Source organism: Papaver somniferum, chromosome 9 (assembly GCF_003573695.1).
Source record: "Papaver somniferum cultivar HN1 chromosome 9, ASM357369v1, whole genome shotgun sequence".
Taxonomy (NCBI): domain Eukaryota; kingdom Viridiplantae; phylum Streptophyta; class Magnoliopsida; order Ranunculales; family Papaveraceae; genus Papaver; species Papaver somniferum.
In genome coordinates, this window is record NC_039366.1 from 203,539,219 (window position 1) to 203,554,464 (window position 15,246).

Here is a 15,246-nt window from a genome sequence, read left to right on the forward strand (position 1 = left end):
AGTACCAAACACCCTACACCTCTACCAAACGCCCCCCTCTCCCCAAAATCAGTCGACCATCTTCTTCCCCAAAAACTCTGACCCCCTGCCATTGTCGCCACCACCATCTCGACCACACTCTGCCATCCCCACACCTCTGCCACCATCACCATAACCTCCACCATCACCCGACAGAACAAACCCCCAAACAATCCCCCTAAACCTAGCTGTTTTATCCTCTCTCATCAACTGTCCTAGGTGAGGTTGATAAAACATCTCGATTTAGGGAAATTAATGGTAGCAGAAGATTCAGGAGGGAGCATAAGGACGATTCAAAGCATGGGTCGAGTCTAATTGCATCAGAGGGTGAGTTAATTTCATTATTTCTCGAAACCCTAATCCTGCTAATTTGGGGATTTTCCAATTAGGGTTTGTAGAAATCTAGTTCTCTTGTAAAAACTATAAATTGAGGATATGGGTGTGGTAGAAAAGCTCTCTGGGCTAGCCAGTGAAGAATATTTTTGAATCAATTTTCCAATTTCTGTTTAGCAACAGTGTGTATGTGTGTATCCTGTTTATCAGTTGATTTTTGAAGTTATGTTTGCATTATCTATGTATGCTGTTAGTAACATGTTGAGCATGAGCTAAGTAGCACTAAGCTAAGGCTCAGTTGAAGCCTTGTGCACTGTAAATTGACAAGTTGCTAGGATAATTAGCCTGATGTATGTTTTGATTGAGCAAATGAGAGATACCAATGCTCATAGTGCCTGTGATTGGCTGTTCTGTCAAAAGACAGCCAATGCTAGGGGAAAACTATTGAGCAATTTAGTATTCTTCCATTTCTAGATGTATGCATAGGAATTTTAACTCAACCTAGAAACATGTTGTTTGATTAGGACACAAGGTGGATCTTAAGTCTTAGCTTAACCACCAATCCCTTTGCAGTCACTTAATTTCAGTTATATTTTGTTCCCTGCTAAATTTACTGTTTTTCTTGCCTGTTTTCCTTGCAATTTGTAGCTGTTGTGCACTGAAATCAGTGCACAATCTCACCCCTGCCCATGGCTCACAGCCTTGGTTTACTTCATTGCCATCTTTGTTTCGCTGCCACTGTGACTTAGTGAACTTTCATCTTGTCTTGCATCCACTGCCCAGCTTAGTCTAACTTCAATTACACCCTCCTAATCCCTGTGGAACTGACCCTTCTTACCCACTAGCTACAACTTGTCCCTGTATACTTGCAGGCAAGTTGTGAGCAATCTTTTCTTCACACCACAAGCTGTAATAGTTAAAGCTAAGAAATAACTAATCTCAATCGGTGTTATTTCCATTGATTGGATAAAGTCCAAGGAGAATTTCGCGCAACCTTTGACGAAAGGTTTGTACAAAGAGATAGTTAAAAATGCATCGAGGGGGTTGGGGCTTAAGCTCATATATTAAACTTGCCATGGAGGATACTCAACATAGCTGACTGGAGATTGATTAAGGATTTTCTGGGGTTGTAGTAATGAGGTTCAAACTCTCGGACTTGTGAAGGATAATTTTTTAGATTTAATTAAAAAATATATATATACAATAAAAATATTAACAATGGTGAGAGTTACTGGGGCTTATGATTCGGACAAATTCATTTCTTAAGGTTCAAATAATAATTCTTTTATCAATAATAGCTCGAAAAATATATTAAATATATTGACTCTAATTTATTGCCAAGATAGATTCTCAAAAAATTAGGTGTAAATGTTAAGCATGGGACATCAAATCATCTAAGCTAAGCATGACTCATCAAATCAAATCATAACTAATTAATTTAAATCATAATTTCAATTAAAATTAATGTAAAAGTCATGAAAAGAATTAAATATAATTATCCAAGTGTGAAATAAGGATTCCTCCATCGCCCAGTGTTGGGGTTTAGCTCCTCATATTAATCATAATCTCAAAATACATGTAGAAAGCTCAAAAGTTGATTAAAGAGGGTAAAACAATTGAACAGAAAAATCGCAACAGAAATAACTGTTGCAAAGGCGCTGTTCAACTGTTACAAGAAGAACGATAATATAAAATGTTGTTGCAAGACCCAAACTACGACTCACACTACGACCCTCGTATGTGAGTCGTAGAAACTGTTGAAAAACGACTGTCTATGCGAGTCTGTTCTTCGTGTTCTTCATCTTCATCACGAACAACAGCAACAACAGAGAGAATTGGTGATTCTTCCTCTGCAGCTTCCTCTCTTCTCCTCCCAACTCTCCACACCGCTCTCTGTGATCCATAACACCTATTTATATCGAAGCAGTACCCAAATCCCTTGAGGTTAAAGCGAATAATCCTCTCTGTATTCGGCAGTGAAAGAAGATATTCTCGAATATTTTCCATTTTTGTTCCCTTGCACGTGTCTGCTTGTGTTTGTTTCTGGTGTAGTATCCTTTTATACATTGTACACAATCTATAATGCATCTCGACTCCCTTAAACTCGTGCAGTACACGCCTGAATTCGATCAATCCCGTGAAATATTTACCCATGCACAAACTTCCCTGATTTTCTTCATACTCTGAATCTAGCCCAACTGGATCGAAACGAAGCTCCACAACATCCTTGTTTATTCCATAAGAAGATACCCAATGAGTTTCAGCCATTGAATCGGCCTGAAAATCATTCAAAACAGGATATGAGCTTCCTATGAGAATATGAGCTTTGATTCTCTAGAGCATTCTGAGAAACATGATATGTCCAGGGCCAAATTGGATAATACAACACGAGCTTGGAAGCAACATTGGAGATATCATCCGTGGTTGTTATCGCGAATTACATCAAACGCTAGAAGTTCAAGACATAGTTCACTGTCTCTAGCAAGTAATTCTGGTAATATCTCACTAAGCAAAGGTTCAAGACCTCATGGACACCTCTGCCTAAAATGGTATTTCCTGCGCTTTTTATGTGGTTTTCGATTTTATGGTTTTGCTATTATTGGAACTTAGGACCAAAGGGTCATTATGGGTTCACTAGTTCATGATTTTTCACTTTAGTGAAAGTAACCTTTAGTCTCACTTGTGAGAAACTAAAGATGAACGCTCTCTATACTATTATGATTTATGCAATCCATAGTATGACCCTGGGATCAACACATGTTGTGTGAAGGAGGGGACGTTGAAATGGCTTGATGACTTCAACAAACGCAGACATTTCTTCCTGTTCGATCAGGTTAGGTCGTGGGATTGGGGTGTTGATTACCAAGATCTATTTATATTTTTCACGTTTATTGAGTTTTCATTCATGTGGGGGATTGTTGGAAAAAACGATTAATAAAATTGATTTTTAAAGGTTTTAATAAAATAATAATTAATTGTTTTTTTTGAATGAAAAACTTATTAGTCCCACATCGTGGAGTTTCCACTCTTTAGTTCATTTAAAAGACTATATAAGATTTTTAGTCCCACATCGGAGAGTTGCTCTTCTTAAATTGTATTTGTCAATTATATAAACAAATTCACTACTTTTTGTAAAATCTATGGGAAAGGGTTTCTCTATATTTTAGAGAGACCCCCAAGGAAAAATATTTTTATATTGCTTCCTTAAGCGTTCGAGATTTTCCTTAATAGTTTTTTCGGAGTTGTCAAGCTCAAGTTGAGCATTTACTACATATGCTAGTAGTAGGTGTAGTAGGGTGTTTTATCCCGGAGATATCCGTCCTGTGAGGGTTATAGAATCACTCTTGAGCGTAGTCGGGCGCTAATGTCGTAAGAGCAACGTGTTGAACACGTGACTCACTCTGTTTTCTAAATTTTTGCCTTGTTGCTGTTGCGGAGATATGGAGAGCCTGTTCGTTTCGTCAAAGCGATCACTTCCATTATAAAGGAGTTAAGTATCAAGAACTTTTGCTTATTTGATTTTTCTTTGTTTCTGATTATTGTACCCAACAAATATTTGTATTAAATTAGTTGTATAGTGGGTTTAGTCGTGTTGGGTCTGACAGTTGAGCCAGTCCAACTGGCTGGATTCGGAAAGGAATTTGAGTCCGACTTTCACCTATAAAAACAAAATTAAAAAAAAGAAGATCTAGTTGGGTCATGCACTTGAATGGAGTACTGCTGGTCGAGTGGGAGATTTGTAATACCAAAATCTTCTTCTTTTGGCAGTTTGTTCCCTACGACCAAAATGTAGTCCCAACTGTTAGAATACGGGCATCCAACTCAAAACCAATTGACAATGAGTGGAGAGGCCCTACGAGATTATAAATCGCAGGATCTTAGATTTCCCAACAATGTGGTACTAATAATCTCAACACGCCCCCTCACGTGTAGCCTCGTTGGGTCTAACACGTGCATCCAACTCAAAACCAATTGGCAATGAATGGAGAGGCCCTTAGGATTATAAATCGCAGGATCTTAGATGCCCATACAATGTGGAACTAATAATCTCAACACGCCCCCTCACGTGTAGCCTCGTTGGGTCTAACACGTGGACAATTAAATCGGGTGACGCGGAGTAAAGGCGCGGTCAATGATGACTCGTCGCAAATAGCCTGCTCTGATACCATGTTAAAATACGGGCATCCAACTCAAAACCAATTGGCAATGAGTGGAGAGGCCCATAGAATTATAAATTGCAGGATCTTAGATTGCCCATACTATGTGGGACTAATAATCTCAACACGCCCCCTCACGTGTAGCCTCGTTGGGTCTAACACGTGGACAATAAATCGGGTGACGCGGAGTAAAGGCGCGGTCAAACGACTCGTCGCAAATAGCCTGCTCTGATACCATGTTAAAGTTTACGGGCATCCAACTCAAAACCAATTGGCAATGAATGGAGAGGCCCTTAGGATTATAAATCGCAGGATCTTAGATGCCCATACAATGTGGGACTAATAATCTCAACACGCCCCCTCACGTGTAGCCTCGTTGGGTCTAACACGTGGACAATTAAATCGGGTGACGCGGAGTAAAGGCGCGGTCAATGATGACTCGTCGCAAATAGCCTGCTCTGATACCATGTTAGAATACGGGCATCCAACTCAAAACCAATTGGCAATGAGTGGAGAGGCCCTACGAGATTATAAATCGCAGGATCTTAGATTTCCCAACAATGTGGTACTAATAATCTCAACACCAACTCCACAGCGAAGTTGAAGACTCTATTTACTTCATCTTGAATAGTGACCAGCTCTCATAAACCAGAGAATTGGGAATTAGATGGGGAAATCAAGTCATGTGACTCGAGTTAGGAAGAAACCCGATGGGGAAAAAAGAGGAGGAGGTGAAAACAGAACTTGGCAGTCAATATGACGACAGTGGAAGTGGTCGGGATAAAAGAAAAGAGAATAAAGAGTCTTTACCTTCACTTGTCTAAATGTCTGTCGGCTTAAGTGTGTTTTTCTCAACCTTGACAAGAGTGGCACAACACTCTGCCAAGTGCCAATGCTTCAAATATACTTGATACGACCAAAGGTGCATGGGTTCTCCATCTTGGGTTTGAATCAAGTCATTCGATTGGTGCACATTCGCTTAATTGAAAATGCCACATCTACTTGCTATTTCGTATTTTGGTAACTCATTGGTCCATTTATTCATGTTAATAACAGATCAGAAGAACGTAACCACTTCAATTTGAAAATAAAGGAAAACATTGTATAGAAGAGAACTGACTACAAGATTACAGGACCATGCCAACTACGAATAACTAAAATCAGTCTAACATTTGCTTTAAAAGGGGGAAAAAACCAAGTTGATATGTGACTTTGCAAGTAAGATTTGTTTTGCATGCTTCATTCTGCCCCAGACATTTGACCTTCCTCGAAATCTTGCTTCTTGGTGATGTCACATTTGAAGATGTGTAGGAAGTCCTCTTACCTTTTCACAAATTGCTCTACTTCAGGTGCACCAACAAAAGAGCAGAAAAACAAGCTGAACTTCCATCAAAACCTTTGCATTTCGTAGCAAATATTGCAGAGCTCTGAGCTCATTATCACATCCTTCCATTCCTTCAATTTGAATAAACTTGAGGTGAGACAGCATCCGTGTGGCAATACCATTCCTTATCCCCACTCATCTCCAGCATCTTCTAGGTTCGACTATATAAAGCAATAATTATGAAATGTCATTAAGTGACAACAGGAGCGATACCTAATTCAATCACATACAAAGGGATGATATGTTACCTCCTCCGATACAAGGAAAAAATGAATCGACGATGGGAGTGATCTTTGAGTAAGTAGGCTAATGCCCGCGCTACTTTTGTGAACGCCATTTCATCTTCAAACATGAAGATTACACAAGCCAGGTGGTTGCAAATCAGGCATGTCAAGAGCTAGAGAGAGAACCTAAATAAACATTGAACACTATTATCAAATTTAATATACCAAGGGTTGATAAAAATCATTGCAGGAAAATCTACAAGGCTTTGAAACAAAAGGAATTCGTACCTCAAGGATTCCCGAAGACAATGTCATGCTTTTGACCTGCAAATGTTCTCATAAACTGCATCACCCTTTTCACATACACTTCCTTTATCTCCACGGGAAAACTTGTCAATGCTTTATAGCTCGCATCATCCTCGTCTTCTAATACCATTTCGAAACTAACATCTGACAGAGGAGAACAATTTCTAAACAATAAGCCTGTCGAAGAAAGATCGACAAGTAAACTTTTGGAGATTCGGCGCTGTTAACCTTAGTACTCTGGCCATTGTGTTGTTTAACGACAACACATGCGGAAAGAGATGAACAAATTCAAACCTCTGAAGGTTTGGGCAATCCACTGTCAAAGTTCTTTGTTATCTGTGCGCTATCACAGTCATGCAGCTCTAAAGTTTCAAGCAAGGGACAGCTCGACAACAGTTTCTTTGTTAAGTGATTCATCAGAAATCGAAACCAGCAAGCCAGAGATACTTAAGATTTGGCCAAATGGATTCTATTCTGGCAGAACATATGGGCATACCCAGAAACGCAAAAGAATTAACTCTTAACTTCCTCAATTGCTTCGCATCAAGAGTTTGTATGGAATTTGTATGTGAAGTGTTCATTCTGCCCTGTTATTTATAACTAATTCTTGAACATCGCGCTGCAGGGCAGCATGAATCCACCTATTATTATTTCTGATAACCGCATCCATCATCAAAGAGTAGACCAATGCAAAGGAAACTGAATAGGGGAATCCTGATGATGAAGGAGGACCATGTCCACAAAGTCGATAAAATTCTGATCATGCAACTCCTCATCTTGAGGAAAAGAATCTCTGTCAAATATAAGAAAGGGGAGAGATTTACAGAGTTTAACCATCGCTTAGAGATGAGAATAAATTTTCTCACTACATCTCTCGTGTCATTGAAATAGAAGTGGATGAGATGAATTAGATCATCGGGTAAACTGTCAAATCTATCATCTTCGTCTTCTTCTTCTTTCTTCTTCTTCTTCTTTCTTCTTTCTTCTTCTTCTTCTTTCTTCTTCTTCTTCTTCTTCTTCTTCTCTTCTCTTCTTTCTTCTTCTTCTTCTTTTTCTCTGTCTTCTTCTTATTCTTCTTCTTCTTCTTCTTTTCTTCTCTTCTTCTTCTTTTCTCTCTTCTTCTTCTTCTTCTTCTTCTTCTTCTTCTTCTTCTTCTTCTTCTTCTTCTTCTTCTTCTTTCTTCTTCTTCTTCTCTTCTTCTTCTTCTCTTCTCTTCTTCTTCTTCTTCTTCTTCTCTTCTTCTTCTTCTTCTTCTTCTTCTCTTCTTCTTCGTCTTCTTCTTCTTCTTCTTCTTTCTTCTTCTTCTTCTTCTTCTTCTTTCTCTTCTTCATTCATTACTAGAAGCGAATTGGCTGTTCTTGGTTTCTTGCATTGTTCTTGAAGAGAACTTCTGATTTCTTGCTAAACCCTTTGCTGCAGTTGATCGAGAAAGATATCTATGAAGTTTACCCAAATTGTTGAAATCTTTATTGTTAAATTAGTAAAAAAAGTAATCTTGGAAACCTGAAATTGAGCGTCTTTAAGTGATGAACATGATCATGGTATTGGAAGTTTGCGGGAGTTGTAATGGTGGTAAACTTGATTTTTGGGTTTTCTGCTCGTTGTTGTTAGTTCTTGCACTAGCCAGCAAATTTCTTTTAAGTAATTCTCACAAGAATTTGAAACCTGGATAAGTTGGTTAGTTACTTAAGAAAGTCAATCACAAGGTCAATAGGTAGTCAAAATATGATTCACTGTTATTAGGTTTGTTATTAATATCATCAGACCCGGTTGAAGAGAGGGATTGCTTCTGTTGTGAATTGTTTATAATGATGGCGGATAGCTGAAAGGAACCCCCAAGTCAAATGGAAAGGGCATTCACCAAACAATACACCACTTACCAAATCAATCTTCTTTCCATCACAGTTCTAAGGAACTTACTTTTTGAGTCCATGAATTCAATCCGACCAAAATGAAAACTTCAACTACACTAACTAATCAAATTAATAGAATCCAAATTCTTTTTGAAAACGAAACAAATCAAGGTATGATCTCTTGCGCGCTTAATGCCGCTATTAAAACATTCAATCTGCTATCAATTTCAATTTCAACAATGAAATGTTATTCTTTTATTTCAATGTTATATAAGATAATGAAACCTGATAGGAATCCGACCCAGTGTCGTTCTCTGTACCATTTGATCAAATGTTTTTGTGCATTAAAGTCGGATTGACTATGGGTCTTGTTTATTTTGTGAGATTTCGAAGATAGGTTATCATCTTATTAGCAAAGACATTCACTTGTCTGATTAAACAGTTGCGCATCATCTGTTTGGTAAAATGACTGGAAGTGATAAATTAGATCCCTGGTTCAGAAAACCGCAATTTAGTCCTGCTTGATGGTCTTCTTTGTTTATTGTGGTGGATTAAAAGGTTTTAAGTGTCATTTCGGTCCAGAGATGTTATTCTTTTTGTGTTTGGCTAAAATAATTTGTCACGAGGACTTACAGAACTGAGTGTAGCTTGCGGTTGCTTAAATGTGAAATTGGTCCTGCTTATCATGTTTACTAACCGGTCTAGCTTAGGATCGATATTCAAGCTTGCCTCAGTGTAGTTCGACACCTTAAGTATGTAGAACTTCTGTAGGAGAAACACAATAGAAAAATTGAAACACTGTCTGCAGGTCAACACTTCAAAACTAGAAAGTGTTCTTAGGGCCTTAGGCAAGCTTGATAGTGTCTTAAGCTTCTCGATTTTTTGACGAGTTTGAACTCAAAGAGTTTGTCATTTCAGCCTTTTTTTTTTTTTTTGGCAGTCATTCTCATGATATGGGTGATCACCATCAGATTTTAACAGTGGATGCGGTTTTGGTTATGATGTTCCAAACCATAGTTCTGCCCTTCATGGTGGTTGTTTGGGCAGTCATAGGTGTACCTGCAGAATCATAAAGTACGAATTCCAAACCTAAAATGTTGTGAGAACCGGTCGTCGAAGCATCAATTTTTTTAACCCATTCAGGTTTGTGGAGTATTTCTCCTGGTTATAAGACCGGGTGTGAAGTTGTTTTAGAAGTTGAATGAATTTGTGGTAATTAGTACTCTGATGATGAATGTTTGGAAAGTTTCTTTCGCTGGTCTATCATGTTTTGCAGCTATGAACTCCAGCACTTCTATATGTGCTTGTATGTAACTATGTTCTAAATAGAGTTTGATTGATTCAAAAGCAGACTAAGTTGTAGTTGTACGCAACTATGTATTAAGTAGAGTTTGACGCTTAAACATATTGACATCTGCAACGGCATGTATAAATTTATCCTTAGCTTTTTCCTCAGGCTCATTCTGCGTGCATGGCTGCTAGTTGATCAGAAAAAGAAATGCAGTGTTCGAATCTTCCGACTGCTTTCAAAGCATTCCCTCTTGCAAGATTGTTGATAATTAGACAACGAACCTGTACTCAAGGAAGCTTTTGAGCAACACGGAGAAATCATTGAAGGTATTCCATTTTGATTCCCAAGTCTGCATTTTCTGAAGCTACTAAATGACTGAGACTATACTTTTAAGGATATGAACGTTATTTGCTCAATCAGTTAAGGTTATATGTGATCATCGGAGTGGGGAATCAAAAGGGTATGGTTTGTGCAGTTCCTGTCTGAAAAGTCAGCTAGCACAGCTTTAGAAGAATTGAGCGGTCAGGTAAGATTTTCGAAAACACTAAAATAGTTCCATCTGGACTAGGAGGCTCTGGTTTTAACTGAATGTTTACAATGTTTCAGTTATTAGATGGTAGAAACATACGCGTATTCTACGCAAGCAAAGATGGATGACAGAAACTGTGACATACAAGGTTTGCTGACTTAATGATTGAATGTGCTATCTGAGCTCAAATTTAGATGAAAATGGTCATCCAAGTATCAGGAAGTTTCACCTCTGATAGGAGATAGAATAAGAAAAATCCAGACTTCAGTCTTTCAATAAAAACGTTGTAGAATCTTCGTACGATGTCGGATTTTCGCGATCTACCCATGTTTTTTCATGCCCAGGAGATTTCCAAGCTTTATCAAAGAATAGTTTGAGTTTTGAGCATGTTTAGGTGCCTAAATAGGCGAAACATGTAGTCCAATGTATTGGATACATCTCTTTTCTCGTTTATCCTATTAATGTGAATTTTGGATATTTTATAGAGGACATCCATACAAAGATAATGACATATGACTCAACTTAGATACCTTACAAATTGCTCCCAGCTCGTTGCTTTGTACAGGGCAGTGTAAAATTACTTTAGAAGGACTTGCTGTAAACGTCTCTATTGTGTCTTTAGACCATTTGCTTGTGTCTTGAACGCTTGAAAGACTGATGAAGGATTTAGATGGCGTTGATTAATTTGCAACCTGAATCCCTAGGTTGATACATGAGCCTGCCTTGGACGTGAAATTGATCGTCATGACCAGTGGACCGTCAGTCCCCAGTATTTTGTTAAATCTCTCCCTTTCGTTTTCCCTTCTTCTGGCGAGACCTAGATAGAGGACCCAGGTAGAAAAATTGATGTAAGGACCTAGGTGGTCGAAGTTGGAGGTACCTTGATGAAGGACTTAGCAGAAGAACCTGGTGGACATCGATCGACTGTGGAGGTTATGAATCTCGTCTAAGAATTGTTGCTTGCATGTTGTGTGCTCTAGAAGCTGTAGGAAACTCATACGACGTCGGAATTCAATGCTTGACCCTAACTTTCGAAGCTAAGAGATTTAGGAATCATATGCAAAAAAGAATCCTTCAGCTTGGAGATGTTTAGAGCATTCAATAACGCGTGCACATTCATAACTTGTAATCCCGTGCCAATTTCAGATTCCATAAACTTGAATGTCGAAGTCATATCTTGCTGCTCGTACGTATGATTGATGTGCCCTTTTGGTATGTTTTAGCAGAGACATAGACAAACATCTTTCGTTGAGGAAGCATTGTCCCATTCCTCACTATTTGTACGTTTTTTTAAACCCATGGCCTGAAGCATGTCGTATCTCATTTGCAGAGGCGATGAGAACATCTTGGAGAAGACTTTGATTTGTGCCTGTCTGTCGTGCAAGCTCTGGAAAGACGTGTATGTTAGAACGTTTTCATGTCTACACATCGTGATATGAATCATTAGGGCTTGAAGAAGTACAACCTGTAGAGTAATGCTTCAGAGAATGGATAGCTAAACAAGCCGGATGTTGCGCATGAGATTGATGTTGAGATCACAATTGAATTTTCTCAAGAAATTCTTGTTGATGCTGACACCATGAATGGAGTTCCTCCATATATCCTTGTTGATGTCGTTACCATGGTTTGAGTTACTACGGAGACCGTAGATGATAGTCTTTGCTCCTCCATCCAGTGAGGCTTTACATGCACGAACTAATTGGTGAGCTGAGCATTTCTAAGATGAAGGTGTACTAGGATTTCAACCATTGAATATGAATTTACTGTGAAGCAGCTTCGTCGGGAAATCGATGTTTTTGTGGCAGATAACAACGACAGTCTCTATTTTGGATGTGATTGGTGAAGATAGGAAATTCCTCAGTCATGCAGGGGATTGTGATGTAGAGAGGTTCCGTTGATGACGTTTCATGGAATCACATCAGGTTGCAATGACTTAGAGCTTCCCTGTATTCCTTTTTCCGGCTTATCCAGCCCAAATAATTCGATCCACTCACGTATACCATCCTTGTTATAATGTAACAGGTCCAGCCCAATAGAAATCTGCAGTTGAATCTCTCTGAAACTCTTCAAAAATTCGAATGCCAATCTGCCAGCGATACACTTCTTTTTCCCGCCATTTTCAATATTTTAATTTTGAGAAGGAATGCCCTCTATCCAGAGTAGGGGTGCCGATAGAAGGTGCCTAGGGGTTGCCCTAGGGTGCCCTTATCCAAATTATGGGTCCCTTCATCAATTTCTCTTAGGTGCCTTTAGCGATTTTTCTGGGGTGTTTTCCGCACTTTTTCGGGGTTCCTCCGGGGTATTTCTGGGGTGCTTCCGGTACGCTTCTGGGATGCTTCCGGTACATTATCAACGGAGGTCCAAATGCCACATTTTAGCCAATTTCGCCGCAAAACCTTATTGTTCCAAAAACACCTACAAATACATAAAATAACCAAATAAATACAACAACGAGTACTAATAATATATACAATTGAGATATATTAGACATATAAATGCGTCTATCACATGATAACTCCATTTCTTCTTCATCTGTTTCCAACCCTCAATCAGTCACTACTACAAACACATCTTAAGTCCATTACCAGAACTCATCACCTTCTTTAATTTTGGATAAAACCCCAAATAACGTGCAAACCCTTTCTCTGATTCATACCCATTTTTCAAAACCCTAAATCACGTTCAAACCCTATCTCTGATTTATTCACCAGTGAAGAACCCAAATTAAATTACCCCTAATTCGTCTTCTTCTTCGATTATAAACCCTAATTGATAACACATGAACAAATAAAAATCTTAATTAAACCCAATAACCAAATTTATCTCCTTAATTCATCACTCAATCAATTTTCCCCTCTAACACTCCCAATCTTCTAAATTCATTAATGGAAAAGCTATACATGCAACAACACCAGAAGAGAGGTAGTTTTTTTTACCGGTGATAAAGATTGTGAATACTTGACTAGTATAATAGGGTTTTCAAGGGTATATATGTAAATTGTGACAGATTCTTTTGACCGGGTCAATGAAAAAGACCAAGTGTGTGGGTCCTAATAGGAAAGCTAACGGTTGTGGCATTTCATTAATATTGAAAAAAAATGGTGACACTTTATTAAACCAGATAATGGAAGTGTGGCATTTTCTTAAAATCCCCTTCTTGTTTCCATTCCTTTTCATTCTATTGTAGACCCAGATGGAATAGCTGGGGGGACTTGCAATTGCCCGGGTAGATGAGTTTCACTTTGAAGTGGTTCAATCCAACCTAAACATGATTAATGTAATTGTAAAAAACAATTTCCACTCCAAGGAATAGTTACTCACTTGTTTTTATGGATCACCTAAAACTGATTTAAAATTATAAGTGATGGGATATTTAGAAGATATATCTCAAAGGGTTAACCTTAACCAAATTCCATGGGTGTTAATTGATGATTTAAACATAACCTTCAATGAGGATGAAAAAGAAGGAGGGTTACCCTTTAACAGGAAAAAAATTGAGCCAATCATGAACTCACTACAACAAAACACACGTTTAGTGACAAAATTTTATGTGACCATTAAAATTTTGTCTACAAATCTAATGTTTAGGGAGGAATATTTTTTGGTCACCATATATATTTTTTCCATGACAAGTGGTAAACTTAGTCTTTAAAGTTGTCACTGAAATTTTTTGTGACCAAGTATAGTGACCAATCCTGTCTCCGCCTCTAAATATTTTTTTGCGACCAAACATAGTGACCAATCCTGTCTTCGTCTCTAAAGTTTTCTTTGTGACAAATTATTTCGGTCACGGAATTGGTTTCTAACAACAAAGGAAAATTATAGTCTCCAAACAAATTATTGCTACCGATCCAAGACTTTTGTCCCTGAAAATATCTTACAACGACAAAATTAGTTTGTCTCCAAAATGAATACCCATCAAACAAAGATTTTGTTGTTAGAACTATTAGTATCTAAACAAATTTTTGTCGCAAATGGAGTGTTTTCTACCGACAAAAAAAAAATTGGTCTCAGAAAATTTATTGCTGACAACGTGTAACTTTTGTCCTTATATCTATTTATGCAGACAAAAATTGGTTCGTTATCTAAATGAATACGAAGCAAATCTGAAATTTTTCCGTTAAAATTTTGTAGTGGCAAGACAAATTGTGGTCGCCAGATCCAGATATTCGGTGACTGGTTGTGATTTAGTCTGCTCAGTTATAGGAATTGAAATGGTGATGTTGCTTCGAGTATGTGTGGCATCCACAGGAATACGTGATGGACGGTTGTTGCAAGGACACTCCTCACAGGAAAAACCGTATTCCATGGTTGTAACCTTCTACAATTTTTTCTGATTCATCATTCACACAAACGGAAACGGGAATTAGTTTACCACCACAAGACAGAATCATAGAGAAGGGAATGAAGTAGAGTAACTTACTGGAAGCTGCATCAGAATCACCTAGAACTGTTCCGAGCAACTTGTGGACTACAACATAGTATTTGAGCCTCCATTGCTTCACAGGACCTGGTGCTGCATTTCAAATAAAACACAACAAGGACCCACTCTGTCTCATTCAAATTCAAGCACATACCACCAATCCATAAAGCTTTTTTAGGCGTTCAATCCTAGATTACAAAAGACAAAAGGTACTATCCACTCTATGAAAAAACCGAGTCTGCCACAAAAATAACAAAAAATATTTATGAACTGGAATAAAAAGAGAACTTTGCAGTATAAGGTTGCATATTCTTTGCTCCACAGTATTGAGCATCAAGCAAGGGAACTAGCTTCAAAGGTGCGTATCAGGGTTACCCGCGTCCAATCTAAGGAGATGTTTTACCGCCTGAAATAAACAACAATTCTAAATCCAGACCATTGATACGCTCTGTCAACTGTTGAACTTGAATCTCTGTCATAGTCTGAAAAGTCAAGGGAAAAAGTTGTTAGTTACACGTTTAAAAAAATATACTGGAACAAAATGCAAAATTCACAGAAGTATACAAGTTGATAGTACCAGTTTCATCTCCAATAGACTAGTCTTTTCAATTTGTTGAACCTTAACCTCTTCAACTTCTTCCCTCAACTACATAAATGGAAAACATGAACATAAAAACTAGAACCAGAATAATATAGGAATGGGAGATACACAAATACGAAGTGCTTAA

At 38.2% G+C, this 15,246-nt stretch overlaps 1 long non-coding RNA gene across 2 annotated transcripts; it reads left to right on the forward strand.

Moving 5' to 3' along the window:
- Positions 1-8,225: 8,225 nt before the first annotated feature.
- Positions 8,226-10,443, forward strand: LOC113308367. Of its 2 annotated transcripts, XR_003339691.1 has the most exons (5): positions 8,226-8,446; positions 9,216-9,418; positions 9,732-9,892; positions 9,987-10,092; positions 10,173-10,443. It is a non-coding gene; the product is annotated as an uncharacterized LOC113308367 (long non-coding RNA). The 2 variants fall into 2 exon arrangements; XR_003339692.1 differs by lacking the exon at positions 9,216-9,418.
- Positions 10,444-15,246: the final 4,803 nt, after the last annotated feature.